Here is a 19,206-nt window from a genome sequence, read left to right as displayed (position 1 = left end):
AGAGAGACAGAGACAGAGACAGACAGAGAGAGAGACAGAGAGAGAGACAGAGACAGACAGAGAGAGAGAGACAGAGACAGAAACAGAGAGAGGACAGAGAGAGAGAGAGACAGACAGAGAGAGACAGACAGACAGACAGACAGACAGACAGACAGACAGACAGACAGACAGACAGACAGACAGACAGACAGAGACAGACAGAGAGAGACAGAGACAGAGACAGAGACAGAGAGACAGAGACAGAGACAGACAGAGAGAGAGACAGACAGAGAGAGAGAGTGAGAGGAAAGGGGGCTGTTAGAGCGCGCGCTGAAACACACCAATCAGAGAAACAGACGGCATCAGTCGTGTCTGGGCTCCAGCGAGCTGCACTGTTGGTTCTATACCAAGTGGTGAGATCAGATGATACCGAAAATATTTTATTTTTTGAAAATAACTGAACCCGAAACACCGCTACGTCCAAGGTTTGTGTTGCGGTAAAGTTTGGATTTTAGACAGCGAGTGAAGCTCCTACCGTCTCTCCCTACACCGTGTACACAGCAGGTAAAGTTCAGTCTATCTGTACCTTTTTATTCATGGTCTATCGACTTCTCTGTGATGCGTTCTGGCAGAGAGAACAAAAAGATCATCCTACCTCATCTTAAACCGCAACAGTTTGTGTCACGAACTGCGACGCAGCTGGGTTTTTCACGCTCAACAGTTCCCCGTGTGTATCAAGAATGGTCCACCACCCAAAGGACATCCAGCCAACTTGACACAACTGTGGGAAGAATTGGAGTCAACATAGGCAAGCATCCCTGTGGAAAGCTTTTGACACCTTGTAGAGTCCATGCCCCGACGAATTGAAGCTGTTCTTAATGTTTTGTGCACTCAGCTGAATGTGGTTTTATTTAGGTGAATGGGGTATTATTCAGCTGTATGGGGTATTATTCAGCTGTACGGGGTAGTATTCAGCTGTACGGGGTATTATTCAGCTGTACGGGGTATTATTCAGCTGTACGGGGTATTATTCAGCTGTACGGGGTAATATTCAGCTGTATTGGGTATTATTCAGCTGTACGGGGTATTATTCAGCTGTACGGGGTATTATTCAGCTGTATGGGGTATTATTCAGCTGTACGGGGTATTATTCAGCTGTACGGGGTATTATTCAGCTGAATGGGGTATTATTCAGCTGAATGGGGTATTATTCAGCTGTATGGGGTATTATTCAGCTGTACGGGGTATTATTCAGCTGTACGGGGTATTATTCAGCTGTACGGGGTAATATTCAGCTGTATTGGGTATTATTCAGCTGTTCGGGGTATTATTCAGCTCTATGGGGTATTATTCAGCTCTATGGGGTATTATTCAGCTGTACGGGGTATGGTGAATTGTTCAGCTGTACGGGGTATTATTTAGCTGTATGGGGTATTATTCAGCTGTATGGGGTATTATTCAGCTGTACGGGGTATTATTCAGCTGTACGGGGTATTATTCAGCTGTACGGGGTATTATTCAGCTGTATGGGGTATTATTCAGCTGAATGGGGTATTATTCAGCTGTATGGGGTATTATTCAGCTGTACGTGGTATTATTCAGCTGTACGGGTTATTATTCAGCTGTACGGGGTATTATTCAGCTGTACGAGGTATAATTCAGCTGTACGGGGTATTATTCAGCTGTATGGGGTATTATTCAGCTGTACGGGGTATTATTCAGCTGTACGGGGTATGGGGGATTGTTCAGCTGTACGGGGTATTATTTAGCTGTATGGGGTATTATTCAGCTGTATGGGGTATTATTCAGCTGTATGGGTTATTATTCAGCTGAATGGGTTATTATTCAGCTGTACGGGGTATTATTCAGCTGTACGGGGTATTATTAAGCTGTACGGGGTATTATTCAGCTGTACGGGGTATTATTCAGCTGTATTGGGTATTATTCAGCTGTACGGGGTATTATTTAGCTGTATGGGGTATTATTCAGCTGTATGGGGTATTATTCAGCTGTATGGGTTATTATTCAGCTGAATGGGTTATTATTCAGCTGTACGGGGTATTATTCAGCTGTACGGGGTATTATTAAGCTGTACGGGGTATTATTCAGCTGTACGGGGTATTATTCAGCTGTATTGGGTATTATTCAGCTGTACGGGGTATTATTCAGCTGTATGGGGTATTATTCAGCTGAATAGGGTATTATTCAGCTGTATGGGGTATTATTAGTATAAACGGGGTATTATTCAGCTGTATGGGGTATTATTCAGCTGTACGGGGTATTATTCAGCTGTACGGGTATTATTCAGCTGTACGGGTATTATTCAGCTGTACGGGGTATGGTGAATTGTTCAGCTGTACGGGGTATTATTTAGCTGTATGGTGTATTATTCAGCTGTATGGGTTATTATTCAGCTGTACGGGTTATTAGTCAGCTGTACGGGGTATTATTCAGCTGTACGGGGTATTATTCAGCTGTACGGGGTATTATTCAGCTGTACGGGGTATTATTCAGCTGTACGGGGTATTATTCAGCTGTACGTGGTATTATTCAGCTGTACGTGGTATTATTCAGCTGTACGGGGTATTATTCAGCTGTACGGGGTATTATTCAGCTGTACGAGGTATAATTCAGCTGTACGGGGTATTATTCAGCTGTATGGGGTATTATTCAGCTGTACGGGGTATTATTCAGCTGTACGGGGTATGGGGAATTGTTCAGCTGTACGGGGTATTATTTAGCTGTATGGGGTATTATTCAGCTGTACGGGGTATTATTCAGCTGTACGGGGTATTATTCAGCTGTACGGGGTATTATTCAGCTGTACGAGGTATAATTCAGCTGTACGGGGTATTATTCAGCTGTATGGGGTATTATTCAGCTGTACGGGGTATTATTCAGCTGTACGGGGTATGGGGAATTGTTCAGCTGTACGGGGTATTATTTAGCTGTATGGGGTATTATTCAGCTGTATGGGGTATTATTTAGCTGTATGGGTTATTATTCAGCTGAATGGGTTATTATTCAGCTGAATGGGTTATTATTCAGCTGTACGGGGTATTATTCAGCTGTACGGGGTATTATTCAGCTGTACGGGGTATTATTCAGCTGTACGGGGTATTATTCAGCTGTACGGGGTATTATTCAGCTGTACGGGGTATTATTCAGCTGTACGGGGTATTATTCAGCTGTACGGGGTATTATTCAGCTGTACGGGGTATTATTCAGCTGTACGGGGTATTATTTAGCTGTATGGGGTATTATTCAGCTGTACGGGGTATTATTCAGCTGTATGGGGTATTATTCAGCTGTATGGGGTATTATTCAGCTGTATGGGGTATTATCAGTTGTATGGGGTATTATTCAGCTGTACGGGGTATTATTCAGCTGTACGGGGTATTATTCAGCTGTACGGGGTATTATTCAGCTGTACGGGGTATTATTCAGCTGTACGGGGTATTATTCAGCTGTACGGGGTATTATTCAGCTGTACGGGGTATTATTCAGCTGTACGGGGTATTATTCAGCTGTACGGGGTATTATTCAGCTGTACGGGGTATTATTCAGCTGTATGGGGTATTATTCAGCTGTACGGGGTATTATTCAGCTGTATGGGGTATTATTCAGCTGTATGGGGTATTATTCAGCTGTATGGGGTATTATCAGTTGTATGGGGTATTATTCAGCTGTACGGGGTATTATTCAGCTGTACGGGGTATTATTCAGCTGTACGGGGTATTATTCAGCTGTACGGGGTATTATTCAGCTGTACTGGGTATTATTCAGCTGTACGGGGTATGGAGAATTGTTCAGCTGTACGGGGTATTATTTAGCTGTATGGGGTATTATTCAGCTGTATGGGGTATTATTCAGCTGTACGGGGTATTATTCAGCTGTACGGGGTATTATTCAGCTGTACGGGGTATTATTCAGCTGTACGGGGTATTATTCAGCTGTACGTGGTATTATTCAGCTGTACGTGGTATTATTCAGCTGTACGGGGTATTATTCAGCTGTACGGGGTATTATTCAGCTGTACGGGGTATTATTCAGCTGTACGAGGTATAATTCAGCTGTACGGGGTATTATTCAGCTGTACGGGGTATTATTCAGCTGTACGGGGTATTATTCAGCTGTACGGGGTATTATTCAGCTGAATGGGGTATTATTCAGCTGTACGGGGTATTATTCAGCTGTACGGGGTATTATTCAGCTGTACGTGGTATTATTCAGCTGTACGGGGTATTATTCAGCTGTACGGGGTATTATTCAGCTGTACGGGGTATTATTCAGCTGTACGAGGTATAATTCAGCTGTACGGGGTATTATTCAGCTGTATGGGGTATTATTCAGCTGTACGGGGTATTATTCAGCTGTACGGGGTATGGGGAATTGTTCAGCTGTACGGGGTATTATTTAGCTGTATGGGGTATTATTCAGCTGTATGGGGTATTATTTAGCTGTATGGGTTATTATTCAGCTGAATGGGTTATTATTCAGCTGAATGGGTTATTATACAGCTGAATAATACCCCGTACAGCTGAACGGGGTATTATTCAGCTGTACGGGGTATTATTCAGCTGTACGGGGTATTATTCAGCTGTACGGGGTATTATTCAGCTGTACGGGGTATTATTCAGCTGTACGGGGTATTATTCAGCTGTACGGGGTATTATTCAGCTGTACGGGGTATTATTCAGCTGTATGGGGTATTATTCAGCTGAATGGGGTATTATTCAGCTGTACGGGGTATTATTCAGCTGTACGGGGTATTATTCAGCTGTACGGGGTATTATTCAGCTGTACGGGGTATTATTCAGCTGTTCGCGGTATTATTCAGCTGTTCGGGGTATTATTCAGCTGTACGGGGTATTATTCAGCTGTACGGGGTATTATTCAGCTGTACGGGGTATTATTCAGCTGTATGGGGTATTATTCAGCTGTACGGGGTATTATTCAGCTGTACTGGGTATTATTCAGCTGTACGGGGTATTATTCAGCTGTATGGGGTATTAATCAGCTTTACGGGGTATTATTCAGCTGTATGGGGTATTAATCACCTGTATGGGGTATTATTCAGCTGTACGGGGTATTATTCAGCTGTATGGGGTATTATTCAGCTGTATGGGGTATTATCAGTTGTATGGGGTATTATTCAGCTGTACGGGGTATTATTCAGCAGTACGGGGTATTATTCAGCTGTTTGGAGTATTATTCAGCTGTACGGGTGTCACGGTTGTCGTCGGTAGAAATGGACCAAAACACAGCAGGCATGCGGTTGTTCATTTTGAACATTTATTCCATCAGTACCCCCCCCTTAAAGGTGCTAACCCCGGAAGCACCTTAACAAAATAACCCCAAACAACAAAACCAAAATTCCCCTCTACTAAAGGGAGGGAAGGGAGGGTGGCTGCCGTCAACGACGGCACTGTGCTACACCCCCCCCTCCCCAACCCACCTATATCTGGAGGTGGCTCTGGTTCCGGCCGTTCCAGGCTGTCGGGCCACTCTGGCATCGCCGGGGGGCAGTCGGGGCAGTCTGGCAACTCGGGGCAGTCTGGGCAGTCCGGCAACTCGGGGCAGTCTGGGCAGTCCGGCAACTCGGGACAGTCTGGGCAGTCCGGCAACTCGGGACAGTCTGGGCAGTCCGGCAACTCGGGACAGTCTGGGCAGTCCGGCAACTCGGGACAGTCTGGGCAGTCCGGCAACTCGGGACAGTCTGGGCAGTCCGGCAACTCGGGACAGTCTGGGCAGTCCGGCAACTCGGGGCAGTCTGGGCAGTCCGGCAACTCGGGGCAGTCTGGGCAGTCCGGCAACTCGGGGCAGTCAGGGCAGTCCGGCAACTCGGGGCAGTCAGGGCAGTCCGGCAACTCGGGGCAGTCAGGGCAGTCCGGCAGCTCGGGGCAGTCTGGCCACTCCGGCAGTTCAGGGCAGTCTGGCCACTCCGGCAGTTCAGGGCAGTATGGCCACTCCGGCAGTTCAGGGCAGTCTGGCCACTCCGGCAGTTCAGCGCAGTCTGGCCACTCCGGCAGTTCAGCGCAGTCTGGCAGCTCCGACGACTGTTGACTGGCGGGCAGCTCCGGCGACTGTTGACTGGCGGGCAGCTCCGACGACTGTTGACTGGCGGGCAGCTCCGACGACTGTTGACTGGCGGGCAGCTCCGACGACTGTTGACTGGCGGGCAGCTCCGACGACTGTTGACTGGCGGGCAGCTCCGACGACTGTTGACTGGCGGGCAACTCCGACGACTGTTGAGTGGCGGGCAGCTCCGACGACTGTTGACTGGCGGGCAGCTCCGACGACTGTTGACTGGCGGGCAGCTCCCACGACTGTTGACTGGCGGGCAGCTCTGACGACTGTTGACTGGCGGGCAGCTCCCACGACTGTTGACTGGCGGGCAGCTCTGACGACGACTGTTGACTGGCGGGCAGCTCTGACGACGACTGTTGACTGGCGGGCAGCTCTGACGACGACTGTTGACTGGCGAGGCTGGGTTGACACACTAGACTCCTGGTGCGTGGTGCTGGTACTGGGCGTACCAGATTGCGAACACGCACCTCCATGCTAGTGCGGGGAGCTGGCCTGGGGCTCCATTCTTGCCCCGCAAAACTCCCCTTGTGCCCCCCCCTAAATAATTCTTGGGGGTGCCTCCCGGTCTCCCTTACCTCGCCAGCCTTCTTCCGCTGCTTGGTCCTTTTTTGGTGGGAGATTCTGTCACGGTTGTCGTCGGTAGAAATGGACCAAAACGCAGCATCCAAAATGAACACAAAAATAACAACTATAGAACGAACGACAAAATGACAGCCTTGAAGGCAACACAGCAAATCCAAAGACAATCTCCCACAATTAGACAAACAAACACACCCAACTAATATAGGACTTCCAATCAAAGGCAACACCACACAGCTGCCTTCAATTGGAAGTCCACCCCAATTAACCAAACATAGACATACAACTAACTAGATAACACATAGAAATACATACACACAGACCATAAACCAAAAACCCGGAAACACTAAATCAAACACCCTATTTTCCAAAACACCACCCCGAACCACATAAAACAAATACCCTCTGCCACGTCCTGGCCAAACTACAATACCAATTAACCTTATACTGGCCAGGACATGACAAGGGGGTATTATTCAGCTGTACGGGGTATTATTCAGCTGAATGGGGTATTATTCAGCTGTATGGGGTATTATTCAGCTGAATGGGGTATTATTCAGCTGTATGGGGTATTATTCAGCTTTACGGGGTATTATTCAGCTGTACGGGGTATTATTCAGCTGTACGGGGTATTATTCAGCTGTACGTGGTATTATTCAGCTGAATGGGGTATTATTCAGCTGTATGGGGTATTATTCAGCTGTATGGGGTATTATTTTGCTCTACAGGGTTTCAGTGGTGCTCAGCGCACAGCATAGCTCAGTGATCCTCTCAGCAGCCATGACACACACACACACACACACACACACACACACACACGCACACACACACACACACGCACGCACACACACACACACACACACACACACACACACGTCTACAGAGAGAGAGAGACAATATGATGTCTACATCTGCAGGCTGTAGGTTGTATACCATGCTAGGCTCTAGTTTGTAGAATACGCTAGGATGTAGTTTGTAGACCATGCTAGGCTGTAGTCTGTAGACCATGCTAGACTGTAGACCATGCTAGGCTGTAGACCATGCTAGGTTGTAGACCATGCTAGTCTGTAGACCATGCTAGACTGTAGTTTGTAGACCATGCTAGGCTGTAGACCATGCTAGGCTGTAGTCGGTAGACCACGCTAGGCTGTAGACCATGCTAGGCTGTAGACCATGCTAGGCTGTAGACCATGCTAGGCTGTAGACCACGCTAGGCTGTAGACCACGCTAGGCTGTAGTTTGTAGACCATGCTAGGCTGTAGACCATGCTAGGCTGTAGACCATGCTAGGTTGTAGACCATGCTAGGCTGTAGACCATGCTAGGCTGTAGACCATGCTAGGCTGTAGTCTGTAGACCATGCTAGGCTGTAGACCATGCTAGGCTGTAGACCATGCTAGGCTGTAGACCACGCTAGGCTGTAGACCACGCTAGGCTGTAGTTTGTAGACCATGCTAGGCTGTAGACCATGCTAGGCTGTAGTCTGTAGACCACGCTAGGCTGTAGACCATGCTAGGCTGTAGACCATGCTAGGTTGTAGACCATGCTAGGCTGTAGACCATGCTAGGCTGTAGACCACGCTAGGCTGTAGTTTGTAGAATACGCTAGGATGTAGTTTGTAGACCATGCAAGGCTGTAGTCTGTAGACCATGCTAGACTGTAGACCATGCTAGGCTGTAGACCATGCTAGGTTGTAGTTTGTAGAATACGCTAGGATGTAGTTTGTAGACCATGCTAGGCTGTAGTCTGTAGACCATGCTAGACTGTAGACCATGCTAGGCTGTAGACCATGCTAGGTTGTAGACCATGCTAGTCTGTAGACCATGCTAGACTGTAGTTTGTAGACCATGCTAGGCTGTAGACCATGCTAGGCTGTAGTCTGTAGACCACGCTAGGCTGTAGACCATGCTGGGTTGTAGACCATGCTAGGCTGTAGACCACGCTAGTCTGTAGACCATGCTAGGCTGTAGACCACGCTAGTCTGTAGACCACGCTAGGCTGTAGACCACGCTAGTCTGTAGACCACGCTAGGCTGTAGTTTGTAGACCATGCTAGGCTGTAGTTTGTAGAACATGCTAGGCTGTAGTTTGTAGACCATGCTAGGCTGTAGTTTGTAGACCATGCTAGGCTGTAGTTTGTAGACCATGCTAGGCTGTAGTTTGTAGACCATGCTAGGCTGTAGTTTGTAGACCATGCTAGGCTGTAGACCACGCTAGGCTGTAGTTTGTAGACCATGCTAGGCTGTAGTTTGTAGACCATGCTAGGCTGTAGTTTGTAGACCATGCTAGGCTGTAGTTTGTAGACCATGCTAGGCTGTAGTTTGTAGACCATGCTAGGCTGTAGTTTGTAGACCATGCTAGTCTGTAGGTTGTATACCATGCTAGGCTGTAGTCTGTAGACCACGCTAGGCTGTAATTTGTAGACAGCATGTGGCCCTAGAGGAGACTAATACAGTTTTAAGAGGTTCTTGTTTTATAGTGTATATTTGTGTGTTACAGAGTATATTTGTGTGTTATAATGTGTATACATTTTTGTTAGTGTATATTTGTTTGTTATAGGGTATCTTTGTGTGTTACAGTGTATCTTTGTGTGTTACAATGTATCTTTGTGTGTTACAATGTATCTTTGTGTGTTACAATGTATCTTTGTGTGTTACAATGTATCTTTGTGTGTTACAGTGTGTCTTTGTGTGTTACAGTGTATCTTTGTGTGTTACAATGTATCTTTGTTTGTTACAGTGTATCTAGCTAATTTTCCCCCAACATCGGACACTCTCTAGCGGTTAGAGGATTAAATCACCTCGAACTCAACATTTAAATGGACTGGAAAATAACGGTAAGTTTTGCGACTAAAGAAACCTTTCCAGCTAGCTGAAAACTGATTATAATTGCAATTTATGTAAGTTAAGTTAAGTTTTAGGGGTTTTCAAGTTATGTATATACACAATTTGTGGGACACGCTGTATATTGTAAAATTTGACTGCGCGACACACCATACATAATTTAATATCCAACAATTTACCTCTGAAATATAGCTAACGAATTTCAGGGAAGTCATTTTATTTATTTTTTTACCGGAAGGCTAGCCAACTAACGTTAGTCAACTACCTTGTAAACACTTTGGATATGAGGTTGGTGTCTCTTTTTTTGAACAAAATTAAACATATATATCTTGTAATTGAACAAAATAGTAAGATGGCCAATAACTGGGGACCGTATAACGATAATACGGGATGTGTTTTTCTTTTTGCTAAACCGCTTATCAAAAAGCTGATGGTAGAATTTCCACTGAAATGTCAAACATACTAATTGCTAACCCGTTAGCTAACATTTTTACGACACTAATAATCACAAAACATTGATGGCTTGATCACAAGATAACACTGTTGAAGGTAATATATTTCATAAACGATGTTTAATATGCCGATAATAAGGGGGTTCTACACTATATTTGTTTGTTATAGCGTATATTTGTGTGTTTTAGTGTATATTTGTTTGTTATAGTGTATATTTGTGTGTTTTAGTGTATATTTGTTTGTTATAGTGTATATTTTTGTGTTTTAGTGTATATTTGTTTGTTATAGTGTATATTTGTGTGTTATAGTGTATATTTCTGTGTTATAGTGTATATTTGTGTGTTTTAGTGTATATTTGTTTGTTATAGTGTATATTTGTGTGTTTTAGTGTATATTTGTGTGTTATAGTGTATATTTGTTTGTTATAGTGTATATTTCTGTGTTATAGTGTATATTTGTGTGTTTTAGTGTATATTTATGTGCTTTAGTGTATATTTGTGTGTTATAGTGTATATTTGTGTGTTATAGTGTATATTTGTGTGTTTTAGTGTATATTTGTGTGTTTTAGTGTATATTTGTGTGTCATAGTGTATACTTTGGTGTTATATCAATCAATCAAATGTATTTATAAAGCCCTTTTTACATCAGCCGATGTCACAAAGTGCTCTACAGAAACCCAGCCTAAAACCCCAAACAGCAAGCAATGCAGGTGTAGAAGCACAGTGTCTAGGAAAAACTCCCTAGGAGGGCAGGAACCTCTTCTGGCTGTGTCGGGTGAAGATTATAACAGTACATGGCCAAGATGTTCAAATGTTCATAGATGACCAGCTGGGTCAAATAATAATAATCCCAGTGGTTGTCGAGGGTGCAACAGGTCAGCACCTCAGGAGTAAATGTCAGTTGGCTTTTCATAGCTGATCATTCAGAGTATCTCTACCGCTCCTGCTGTCTCTAGAGAGTTGAAAACAGCAGGTCTGGGACAAGGTAGCACATCCGGTGAACAGGTCAGGGTTCAATAGCCGCAGGCAGAACAGTTGAAACTGGAGCAGCAGCACGACCAGGTGGACTGGGGACAGCAAGGAGTCATCATGCCAGGTAGTCTTGAGGTATGGTCCTAGGGCTCAGGTCCTCCGAGAGAAAGATGGAAAGAGAGAAAGATAGAAAGAGAGAGAGAGAGAATTAGAGGGAGCATACTTAAATTCACAAAGGACATCGGATAAGACAGGAGAAATACTCCAGATATAACATAACGACCCTAGCACCCCGCCACATAGACTATTGCAGCATAGATACTGGAGGCTGAGACAGGAGGGGTCGGGAGACACTGTGGCCCCGTCCGACGATACCCCTGGACAGGGCCAACCAGGCAGGATATAACCCCACCCACTTTGCCAAAGCACAGCCCCCACACCACTAGAGGGATATCTTCAACCACCAACTTACTACCCTGAGACAAGGCTGAGTATAGCCCACAAAGATCTCCCGCACGGCACGAATCCGAGGGGGGGCGCCAACCCGGACAGGAAGATCATGTCAGTGACTCAACCCACTCAAGTGACGCACCCCTCCTAGGGACGGCATGGAAGAGCACCAGTACGCCAGTGACTCAGCCCCTGTAATAGGGTTAGAGGCAGAGAATCCCAGTGGAGAGAGCTGGCCAGGCAGAGACAGCAAGGGCGGTTTGTTGCTCCAGTGCCTTTCTGTTCACTTTCACACTCCTGGGCCAGACTACACTCAATCATAGGCCCTACTGAAGAGATGAGTCTTCAATAAAGACTTATTAAAGGTCGAGACCGAGTCTGCGTCTCACATGAATAGGCAGATCATTCCATAAAAATTGAGCTCTATTGGAGAAAGTCCTGCCTCCAGTGTATTTTGGGTGTTATAGTGTGTTTGGGTGTTATAGTGTATTTCTGGGTGTTATAGTGTATATTTGGGTGTTATAGTGTATTTCTGGGTGTTATAGTGTATTTTGGGGTGTTATAGTGTATTTCTGGGTGTTATAGTGTATTTCTGGGTGTTATAGTGTATTTCTGGGTGTTATAGTGTATATTTGTATGTTATAGTGTATATTTGGTTGTTCTGGTCTATTTTTGGGTCTTATAGTGTATATTTGTTTGTTATAGTGTAGATTTGGGTGTTATAGTGTATATTTGGGTGTTATAGTGTATTTCTGGGTGTTATAGTGTATATTTGTATGTTATAGTGTATATTTGGGTGTTATAGTGTATTTCTGGGTGTTATAGTGTATTTTGGGGTGTTGTAGTGTATTTCTGGGTGTTATAGTGTATTTCTGGGTGTTATAGTGTATTTCTGGGTGTTATAGTGTATATTTGTATGTTATAGTGTATATTTGGTTGTTCTGGTCTATTTTTGGGTCTTATAGTGTATTTCTGGGTGTTATAGTGTATATTTGTATGTTATAGTGTATATTTGGTTGTTCTGGTCTATTTTTGGGTCTTATAGTGTATATTTGTTTGTTATAGTGTAGATTTGGGTGTTATAGTGTATATTTGGGTGTTATAGTGTATTTCTGGGTGTTATAGTGTATATTTGTATGTTATAGTGTATATTTGGGTGTTATAGTGTATTTCTGGGTGTTATAGTGTATTTTGGGGTGTTGTAGTGTATTTCTGGGTGTTATAGTGTATTTCTGGGTGTTATAGTGTATTTCTGGGTGTTATAGTGTATATTTGTATGTTATAGTGTATATTTGGTTGTTCTGGTCTATTTTTGGGTCTTATAGTGTATATTTGTTTGTTATAGTGTAGATTTGGGTGTTATAGTGTATATTTGGGTGTTATAGTGTATTTCTGGGTGTTATAGTGTATATTTGTATGTTATAGTGTATATTTGGTTGTTCTGGTCTATTTTTGGGTCTTATAGTGTATATTTGTTTGTTATAGTGTAGATGTGGGTGTTATAGTGTATAGTTGTTTGTTATAGTGTATTTCTGGGTGTTATAGTGTATTTTTGGGTGTTATAGTGTATTTCTGGGTGTTATAGTGTATTTCTGGGTGTTATAGTGTATTTTGGGGTGTTATAGTGTATTTTTGGGTGTTATAGTGTATTTTGGGGTGTTATAGTGTATTTCTGGGTGTTATAGTGTATTTCTGGGTGTTATAGTGTATTTCTGGGTGTTATAGTGTATATTTGGGTGTTATAGTGTATTTCTGGGTGTTATAGTGTATATTTGTATGTTATAGTGTATATTTGGTTGTTCTGGTCTATTTTTGGGTCTTATAGTGTATATTTGTTTGTTATAGTGTAGATGTGGGTGTTATAGTGTATAGTTGTTTGTTATAGTGTATTTCTGGGTGTTATAGTGTATTTGTGGGTGTTATAGTGTATTTCTGGGTGTTATAGTGTATTTCTGGGTGTTATAGTGTATTTTGGGGTGTTATAGTGTATTTTTGGGTGTTATAGTGTATTTTGGGGTGTTATAGTGTATTTCTGGGTGTTATAGTGTATTTCTGGGTGTTATAGTGTATATTTGGGTGTTATAGTGTATTTCTGGGTGTTATAGTGTATTTCTGGGTGTTATAGTGTATTTTGGGGTGTTATAGTGTATTTCTGGGTGTTATAGTGTATTTCAGGGTGTTATAGTGTATAGTTGTTTGTTATAGTGTATTTCTGGGTGTTATAGTGTATAGTTGTTTGTTATAGTCTATATTTGGGTCTTATAGTGTATTTCTGGGTGTTATAGTGTATATTTGGGTGTTATAGTGTATTTCTGGGTGTTATAGTGTATTTTGGGGTGTTATAGTGTATTTCTGGGTGTTATAGTGTATTTCTGGGTGTTATAGTGTATATTTGGGTGTTATAGTGTATTTCTGGGTGTTATAGTGTATTTTGGGGTGTTATAGTGTATTTCTGGGTGTTATAGTGTATTTCTGGGTGTTATAGTGTATAGTTGTTTGTTATAGTGTATTTCTGGGTGTTATAGTGTATAGTTGTTTGTTATAGTCTATATTTGGGTCTTATAGTGTATTTCTGGGTGTTATAGTGTATATTTGGGTGTTATAGTGTATTTCTGGGTGTTATAGTGTATTTCTGGGTGTTATAGTGTATTTCTGGGTGTTATAGTGTATTTTTGGGTATTATAGTGTATTTCTGGGTGTTATAGTGTATTTATTTTCTGGGTGTTATAGACCTTGTCCCATCACGCACTAGCGACTCCTGTGGCGGGCCGGGTGCATTGCACGCTGACACGGTCGCCAGGTGTACGGTGTTTTACTGCCAGGGCCCAATTATGGCAATATTGCTCTAGAATGTTAAGGTTCTGTTGAAGACCTTCTTTAGTTGATGATAGAAGAACCAAATCATCAGCAGGTATTTTACCTCTGTGTCGAATAGTGTGAGTCCTGGGGCTGGAGAATGGTCCAACGTCTGCTAATTCACTGATATAAATGTTGAAAAGGTTTGGACTCAAACTGCAGCCTTGTCTCACACCTCGACCTTGTGAAAATATTTTCAGTTCTTTTGGTTTTTGGGATTTTTATTGCACACTTGTTTTCTGTGTACATACATTTTATTAAGTCATACACCTCACCACCAAGCCCACTTTGGAGAATTTTGTAGAATAGCCCTTCGTGCCAAATAGAATCAAATGCTTTTTTAAAGTCAATAAAGCAAGCAAAGAATTTTCCCTCTTTTTGGGGAGAAAGACAATTTGAACATTTACTTATAATATTTATTTCTTGAAGAAAGGTTTGAATTCTTGAGTTCTGATTTGTCTCCACTTATGTGGATAGGGGAGATGAGTCCCTGGTTCCAGACATCAGGGAAGCAGCCAGAAGTTAATACCATGTTGAACAATTTAAGCACAGCATTTTTTACAACTCAGGTGTGCTGTTTTTCAGCATTTTCATTTCTGATGTTATCTAAGACCACAAGCCTTCTTTGATTTTTATAGATTTGAGCTTTGCATTTAGTAAACCGAACTAAAGAGTCCCCTTTGATTGAGGCCTAAGGCTCGACAGAGATGCACTAACTCCTTCCTTTTTTTGTTCAGTATTTGGTCAGGACTGTTTCTATTATTTATAATAGGGCTACTGTACAAGGAGGGGTGTCCAAATATGTGGTGGTTACCTCCCGCATCAGTGTAGTCAGGCTCAGAACCTGTTCTCGCATTGAAATCTCCACAAAGAAGCACTTTACCCTCTGCCTGAAATTGAATGATCTCTGTATGGAGATTAATATCATGAATCTGAAGGAGCACAAGCTGCACATATGTATACATCATTGTCACAGTAGATTGTACCTTTTTGTTACGTTTTAGCCAAACGTGTTTAGTACCTTTTTTTCATTTCATTCAGTGCTAAATCCTGCTTATACAAAACGATGATTCCACCTGTGTCCCGGCCCCATTTAACATTCCATGTTTGATTGATGGTAGTAAACGTTCTCTATAATCTGAGGGATACTGACTATCTATGTCTCCACGACACCATGTTTCCAGTAGGATTATGATGTCCTGTCCCTTGATGTTTTTAATCCATTCTGGATTTGTTGTTTGATAAACAACATGTGAAGAGGTCCTGGATATTCCTAGAGTGTAACGATCGTCGTGCAGGAAGGAAGAAGTGGACCAAGGCGCAGCTGGGAGCGAACTCATGTTATTTATTACAGACTGAAATAACACGGTCAAAACAGAGAATAAACGTATCGCTACTGCTCCAACAAAAAGAGACAACAACCCACAAACATCGTGGGGGGAAAAGGAACTTAAATATGATTCCCCAATCAGAGGCAACTAGTGACAGCTGTCTCTGATTGGGAATCGACAGAACCCAACATAGAAATACGCCCCAAAGCAAGGCTATAGCAAAAACATAGAAAATAAACTATAGAAATGCCACACCCTGACCAAAATAGAAGAGTTCACCTGGTCAGGGCGTGACATAGAGCTGATAGTTAATGATCTACTTTAGAAATGGTGATATTCACTGGTTTGAATAAAGTACATAAAAATATAAATAAATTGTATATATATATATATATATATATATATATATATATGTATATATATATATGTATATATATATATATATTGTCGTGGACGAATCAGAATTAGTTGGGTAACATAGATAATTAAGATGTTTTATTAGTATAATATGCTTATTTGAGATACTTGTCATTAGAAAGTGTCCATTGGACTCTGGTGTCTTTTCAGTTGCACGTCTACCTTAGCTGGGGCTCAGACACTTGGGGCCCAGAGAGGGGAGAGGTCAGACTTGTCGTCATGGGAATGTGTCTTTACCTATTTCTTAAACCATGTGAAGGGATATGTGATTAATGGGGAACCAATGACTTGTCTCCACAATGTCTGTGAGCAAGTCACTCCCTCCTTTTCTTTATTGTGGGGAGGATTATGGCAGTAAATGGACCCTTGTATGTCCTCTCTTAGATCTCGCACTTATCCTGTGATAATATATGGCCTAGAGGCTCACTCCCCAGTGAGCCTGTCCAGGAGTGGGGTCAAGAGGGGGTTTGCTTGAGATGGGAGTATCTAGAGTTGACAATTGATATATGCCATTGGATGAAATAGTTCTGTTCAATACCGTACCAGGGAGGGAGGGTTCTAAGGAGACCAGATACTGGGCTATTCAATGAACCAGGTTGACATAGCAGTTACTGTCTGATGTGTTTTATGGATATCTGTCATACAAAACTTAACATTTGTGAACTGTTACTAAGTATCTGTGGTTTGTCAATGTACGTTGAAGGGGGTGTATCGTTGCTATAAAAGATCCCTGTAGCCATTGGGTAATCACCTTGTTCAATGGTTCATTCGAGAGAGTGCATTATTGGGGGTCAAGAACTTTTGCAAAAGTATCTTAATTAAATATTAAAGATGTAGTTTAACTCGGACTGGTGTGTTTGTAACTCTTCTCATTTGGTAATGCAGAAATTAGCCACCACAATATATATATATACACTGCTCAAAAAAATAAAGGGAACACTAAAATAACACATCCTAGATCTGAATGAATGAAATAATCTTATTAAATACTTTATTCTTTACATAGTTGAATGTGCTGACAACAAAATCACACAAAAATAATCAATGGAAATCCAATTTATCAACCCATGGAGGTCTGGATTTGGAGTCACACTCAAAATTTAAGTGGAAAACCACTCTACAGGCTGATCCAACTTTGATGTAATGTCCTTAAAACAAGTCAAAATGAGGCTCAGTAGTGTGTGTGGCCTCCACGTGCCTGTATGACCTCCCTACAACACCTGGGCATGCTCCTGATGAGGTGGCGGATGGTCTCCTGAGGGATCTCCTCCCAGACCTGGACTAAAGCATCCGCCAACTCCTGGACAGTCTGTGGTGCAACGTGGCGTTGGTGGATGGAGTGAGACATGATGTCCCAGATGTGCTCAATTGGATTCAGGTCTGGGGAACGGGCGGGCCAGTCAATAGCATCAATGCCTTCCTCTTGCAGGAACTGCTGACACACTCCAGCCACATGAGATCTAGCATTGTCTTGCATTAGGAGGAACCCAGGGCCAACCGCACCAGCATATGGTCTCACAAGGGGTCTGAGGATCTCATCTCGGTACCTAATGGCAGTCAGGCTACCTCTGGCGAGCACATGGAGGGCTGTGCGGCCCCCCAAAGAAATGCCACCCCACACCATGACTGACCCACCGCCAAACCGGTCATGCTGGAGGATGTTGCAGGCAGCAGAACGTTCTCCACGGCGTCTCCAGACTCTGTCACGTCTGTCACATGTGCTCAGTGTGAACCTGCTTTCATCTGTGAAGAGCACAGAGCGCCAGTGGCGAATTTGCCAATCTTGGTGTTCTCTGGCAAATGCCAAACGTCCTGCACGGTGTTGGGCTGTAAGCACAACCCCCACCTGTGGACGTCGGGCCCTCATACCACCCTCATGGAGTCTATTTCTGACCGTTTGAGCAGACACATGCACATTTGTGGCCTGCTGGAGGTCATTTTGCAGGGCTCTGGCAGTGCTTCTCCTGCTCCTCCTTGCACAAAGGCGGAGGTAGCGGTCCTGCTGCTGGGTTGTTGCCCTCCTACGGCCTCCTCCACGTCTCCTGATGTACTGGCCTGTCTCCTGGTAGCGCCTCCATGCTCTGGACACTACGCTGACAGACACAGCAAACCTTCTTGCCACAGCTCGCATTGATGTGCCATCCTGGATGAGCTGCACTACCCGAGCCACTTGTGTGGGTTGTAGACTCCGTCTCATGCTACCACTAGAGTGAAAGCACCGCCAGCATTCAAAAGTGACCAAAACATCAGCTAGGAAGCATAGGAACTGAGAAGTGGTCTGTGGTCCCCACCTGCAAAACCACTCCTTTATTGGGGGTGTCTTGCTAATTGCCTATAATTTCCACCTGTTGTCTATTCCATTTGCACAACAGCATGTGAAATGTATTGTCAATCAGTGTTGCTTCCTAAGTGGACAGTTTGATTTCACAGAAGTGTGATTGACTTGGAGTTACATTGTGTTGTTTAAGTGTTCCCTTAATTTTTTTGAGCAGTGTATATACACCTTTAAGGGTATGTACTATCTCTCTCTCTATATATATACACCTTTAAGGGTATGTATTATCTCTCTCTATATATATATATACCTTTAAGGGTATGTACTATCTCTCTCTCTATATATATACACACCTTTAAGGGTATGTACTATCTCTCTCTATATATATATACACACCTTTAAGGGTATGTACTATCTCTCTATATATACACCTTTAAGGGTATGTACTATCTCTCTCTATATATATATATACACCTTTAAGGGTATGTACTATCTCTCTCTCTATATATATACACACCTTTAAGGGTATGTACTATCTCTCTATATATATACACACCTTTAAGGGTATGTACTATCTCTCTCTATATATACACAGCTTTAAGGGTATGTACTATCTCTCTCTATATATATACACCTTTAAGGGTATGTACTATCTCTCTCTATATATATCACCTTTAAGGGTATGTACTATCTCTCTCTATATATATACACCTTTAAGGGTATGTACTATCTCTCTCTATATATATACACACACCTTTAAGGGTATGTACTATCTCTCTCTATATATATACACACACCTTTAAGGGTATGTACTATCTCTCTCTATATATACACCTTTAAGGGTATGTACTATCTCTCTCTATATATACACCTTTAAGGGTATTTACTATCTCTCTCTATATACACACCTTTAAGGGTATGTACTATCTCTCTCTATATATATATACACACCTTTAAGGGTATGT

General features: G+C 42.9%; 1 protein-coding gene across 1 annotated transcript in view; it reads left to right on the top strand.

Annotated features, from left to right (window-relative positions):
• Positions 1 to 296: 296 nt before the first annotated feature.
• The window catches only part of LOC106572974 (uncharacterized), a 127,059-nt gene continuing 108,149 nt past the window's right edge, over positions 297 to 19,206 (top strand). Inside the window, 1 exon segment of the mRNA XM_045696564.2 lies at positions 297 to 543. The gene's annotated coding sequence lies outside the window, so the exon portion shown is untranslated.

This window comes from Salmo salar, chromosome 15 (assembly GCF_965601325.2).
Source record: "Salmo salar chromosome 15, fSalSal1, whole genome shotgun sequence".
In the NCBI taxonomy this organism is placed as follows: domain Eukaryota; kingdom Metazoa; phylum Chordata; class Actinopteri; order Salmoniformes; family Salmonidae; genus Salmo; species Salmo salar.
The sequence above is the reverse complement of the archived record's forward strand: the minus strand, read 5'-3'. Positions and strand labels throughout refer to the sequence as shown.